This window comes from Silene latifolia, chromosome 10 (assembly GCF_048544455.1).
Source record: "Silene latifolia isolate original U9 population chromosome 10, ASM4854445v1, whole genome shotgun sequence".
NCBI classification, from domain to species: Eukaryota; Viridiplantae; Streptophyta; class Magnoliopsida; order Caryophyllales; family Caryophyllaceae; genus Silene; species Silene latifolia.
Window position 1 is genome coordinate 138,646,749 of NC_133535.1, and position 5,066 is coordinate 138,651,814.

Genomic DNA, 5,066 nt, shown 5'->3' on the forward strand with positions numbered 1-5,066 from the left:
TTCAATAGAAATCTCATCTCAATTCCCGTCCCTTGGGATCCGACCTTTACTTGCCTCTTTACTAATTGTAGAGTTGTTTGTGAAGTTATAAATTGTGTTTTGATTCGGACGTGACCCAACGACCACACTTATTCAATTGTGAACACGAAACGGACCGATCAAAAATGGCGCCGTTGCCGGGGACGGTGTTAGCTTGATTTATATTTCCTTACATTGTTATTAGTTGTGTCTTTCTTTGCCTTGGGGAAGTAAAACTTCTCAAGGTTTGTTATAATTGTTTTCAAGTTGTTTGATATTTTGCATGTCTAGAAGGTCACAAGGTGATTTGTTACCTTTTGATCGTGAAATTGAAAGAACTTTGACAACCAATAGGAGACTTGCTAGGAGGAATTTGAGAGGTATTAGTGAGGTTGTAGATATTCAACCAACTATTTAGTTCATCAACCCTTTTGCAAGAGAAGGTGAGGAGAACCCATTACAAAATACCACCCAAAATCAACCTACAATGCCTAAGTTTTCATCACATTCCGTACCCACCGAGGAGAACCTACCCAATGGTACTCCCACACCACAACATCTAACCGGAAATTTTATTGCCAAATCCGCCTTTATCCAATTAGTCGAAAAGAGCCAATTTGGGGGGATGCCTAGTGAAGACCCTCATTCTCATATGGAAACCTTTTGTGACTATTGTGATGCGATTTCTCAAACCGGTGTAACTCAAGACCAAATTCGATGGGTCTTATTTCCTTTTTCTCTAATTGGCACCACGAAACAATGGTTGAAGGGCCTTGATAAGGCCACTCTCGGAATTGATTCTTGGAAGAAGTTGGCTCTAGCTTTCTACAAAAAATTCTACTCACCGGAAAAGACTAACATGCTAAGAGCTCAAATTACGGGTTTTAAGCAAAGGGATGAAGAATCTTTGTATGAAGCTTGGGAGCGGTTCAAGGGAATTTGTCGCTCATGTCCTCACCATGGACTTAGCGAATGGTTCTTGGTACAACAATTTTGGAACGGTTTATATGAAGATTCAAGGAACATTCTCAATATGGGATCAAATGGAATGTTCACCGAAGTTGATGACAATCAAACATGGAACAAAATTGAGGAAATGGCGGTCCATAACTCACAATATAGTAGACCTCGCAAGGCTACTAGATGAGGAAAGCATGAAGTGGACTCCGTTACTCAATTGGGTGCTCAACTTAGTGCTCACATTGACACAATCAATTTGAAGTTTGAAAAAGCTATGGCTAGACTTGAAGAAGTCTCAAAATCACCAAAGCATCATGTTAATGCCATGACGGCATCTTCATCAATCCCAAGTGGGATATGTGAGAATTGTGGAACTTTGGGACATGACCAAAGTGAATGTCGGGGAACAAATGAACAAGTGAATGCTTTCCAAGCATACAAGAGTGGTACCCCTTATTCCAACTATTACAATGAGAACACCAAATTCCATCCAAATCTCTCATACAAAAGCCAAAATGTTCAAAACCCTCAAACAACATACACCCCACCTCCCATGAGAAACCAAAATCAAAGACCCTTTTACAACCAAAACCAAGGTTACCAAAATCAAAATCCATACAATCACCAAAATGACCAAGGTTTTGATGTCCAAAAAGCGGTCCTCCAAATGCAAAAGAATCAACAAGAATTTTTCACTCAAATGCAAAAAGATAGTCAAGCAAAAGAAACCACCATCAACAACATCCTAGCTCACACCAAGATGTTGGAAACCCAATTGACTCAACTAGCATCTTCAAGCTCACAAAGACAAAAGTTGCAATTACCACCTCAAAGTAATCCCCCAAGACATGAAACGGTTAGTGCCATTCACTTGAGAAGTGGTACAAGGTATGAAGCACCGAAGAAGCAAGTTGAGGATGAAGTTGTGGAAGCTAGTGATAAGGAAGAAATTGTGCAAAACTCCAAAGATGGAGAATCATCAAAAGAAGAAAGTTCAAAGAAAAATGAAGACAAGGTCAAGGAGAAGGAGCCCATTGTGATTAGACTTCCTTTTCCAAGTCGTCAAGCCAAGCCCAAATTTGATGACCAACTTGGAAAGTTTATGGAAATTGTGAAGAATTTGGAAGTCTCGATTCCTTTCACGGAATTAATCAATCACGTGCCGGCTTATGCGAAATACATGAAAGACATCCTCACAAAGAAGAAGTCGATCCGGAAACTTGAGACTATCGCCTTCACTATGGTGAGTAGTGCAATACTTCAAGGGAGTTCACCTCCAAAATTAAAGGATCCGGGAAGCTTCTCAATACCGTGTATCATTGGCGACACCACGATCAACAAAGCCTTATGTGATCTAGGGGCTAGTGTGAGTGTTATGCCGTACTCGGTGAGTAAAAGGTTGGGGATGGGAGAGCTTAAATGCACCAATATCACACTCTAAATGGCCGATAGATCGACGAAGACACCATTAGGGATATGGGAAGATGTTCCCGTACGAATTGGGAAGTTTTTTATCCCGGTGGACTTTGTCATTGTTAATATGGAGGAAGATTCCAACATTCCAATCATTCTAGGAAGACCTTTCTTACACACCGCGGGTGCGGTGATTGATATGAAACATGGTGAGCTTACTCTAGAAGTGGGAGATGAAAGCATAACCTTTAATCTTGACAAGACTATGAGAGCTCCTCGTTTGCATGAACCGTGTTTCATGATTGATCATTATAGCCGGAAGGATGATAGGAAGAAGTCGGAACTCCAATGGAAGAAGAAAATTGAAGATGCTCCATTCAAAGAGCAAGTGAATTGTGACAAGGAGAGCTTGCAAAGCTCATCAAAATCAAGCAAAGAAGAAGAGGATGGCCTCATTGGCCAAGAGAAGAATTTGGGAGAGTTGTCTCCATCAAATCAAGAGATTTTCAATGATCAACTTAATGAAGTTTGTGGTCTTTGGGACGACGAATTTGAAGGGATTTTTAATCCCTACATTGGTAATGCCATCGATCAAGACCGACAACAAGGGCCAAGGTCTATTGAAGAGCTTTACAACGATAATGAACAAGCTTTTGATTATTTCTTCAAGGTGTTGAGCAATATCAACAACACCTTGAACATGCCCCCTTGACATCTCATCAAGAATGAGAGTTTGGTGGAGTCCTCCCTAAACCACCATTTGTAAATATTTCTAACTCCCTAACTCGCATTTCAATTCTTACATTGCATTTTTGTCATCTTTGGATTTTTATACTTTGATCAAGATAATTGTCATGTTTGAGAGAAGTGAGGGAGGGACTAATGATTTCAATAGATGTGTAGTGCTTTAGCTTAGTGTGGGGATGGCAATTGCCTAGGCTATCCATGCCTTAGTAGTGCCCCCACAATGAAGAACACAATATTTGAAGAAGAATGGAAGAATGACAAGGGATATGCATTGTACACGGATGGAACTGAATCCGGGTACAAAAGGGTCGAATCCGAGCGGATTCAGGAGAATCCGCCCGTCTTCAGGCAATCCGCACGTGCTGGGTAGAAGACGCACGTCCCTCTGAGCTGAACTTTTGAAATATTTTTGACTGTAAGAGAATCCGGGCGTCCTGAATTCAAATCCGTCCGTCTCTGAAAATCCGCCCGTCTTGAAGGGAAGACGCCTGTCTTCTTTGCTGAGGAAAACAAGAAAAATCCCTGTGAAGGAATCTGCCCGTCTTCTGAAGAATCCGCCCGTCCCATGTCTGCGAATCCGAGCGTCTTCGCTGAAAGACGCCCGTCTTTAGGCGAGTTTTTCCCAACCCAGAAAAGGCAGAATCCGCCCGTCTCGAGCAGAAACCGCACGGATTGCCCCTGCAGTTCGAATTTTTCGGGCTTTATAAAACCCCTCCCACCTTCATTTCTTCATTCCTTCATTCATAACACTACTCCAAAACATCAAAACCCTCATCCTCTCCATCACAAAAAACAAAATCCCTCAACTACATTCACCAAAATCAAATCAAAAACATCCTTTTAACAACAAATCAATCACTCTTTTTTCAATAAAAATCAAAACCAAGCACAAAATCTTCAACCTCTGAGTCGATTTTCGAATTCATAAAGACAAAGCCTTTCACCTTTAAATCGATTTGGGTACACTACAAATTGAAGATTTTTCATTCTTTTCTTGGTTAATTCATTAATGGCAAGGACTAAGGGAGCAACAAAGGCAACAAAGGCACCAAAGGCAAAGACATTTTCATCAAGGCAAAAGGCTCTTCAAGCAAAGAAAGCATTGGCTATGGTGGTAGCAAACCCAAACTTGGAAGTGCAACAACAACAACAACCTTCTATGGGAGTAACAACATCTACTACTCCGGAAATTGATCAACTTTTGCACTATTCGGAGGTAACTTTTATTTCCAAAACCCATAGAGAAACTTTTGCCAAGTTTGCTAGGAAATCATTTCAATCCACCAAGTTTATTTGTGAAGATACCTTAGATAAGTTGGGTGTCCTTGAGCAAACTAGAGCCTTCTTTAAAGCAATGGGGTTGAAGAAATTGTTTGAATCAAAATAATTGACATACCCCTCCCTTACCTTGGAGTTTTTGAGTTCTTTGAAAGTCAACAAAGTTGAGACTAGGGAGAACCTCGAGTTTCGTCTAGCTAATGTTAGTAGATGCATTTCCTTTAGAGAAATGGGTGAAATTTTGGGTCTTAGTGATGAACCGAGTTATTTTAAGAATTATGGAAAGTATGACCCCGACCCTCTTTGGGAGGCAATTTCCGGAAGGAAATTTGAGGACTTTCATGCGAGTCGTGCTCTTTTAGTCCACCATCCGGGCATAAGAGTATGGCACAAGGTCATAGGAAACACCATCATTGCAAGAAAAGATACCAACCATTTCACCAAACTTGATTTTGTTCTTCTTGAGTCGGCTTTGAACATTGGAAGAGTACACACCAAGCCTTTCAACTCTTTAAGGCTTTTGGTTGATAGATGGCTCAAAATTGATTGTGGGAAGAAAGGCACTACCGTTATTGTGAATGGCGGCCTAGTCACTATCCTAGCTAAATACTTTGATCCTAACTTCAACAAAGATAACAAGTATGAAGCGA

General features: G+C 40.8%; 1 non-coding gene across 1 annotated transcript; it reads right to left on the reverse strand.

The window, feature by feature from the left end:
- Positions 1-877: 877 nt before the first annotated feature.
- Positions 878-984, reverse strand: LOC141609977 (small nucleolar RNA R71). Its single transcript, XR_012527875.1, has one exon. It is a non-coding gene; the product is annotated as a small nucleolar RNA R71 (small nucleolar RNA).
- Positions 985-5,066: the final 4,082 nt, after the last annotated feature.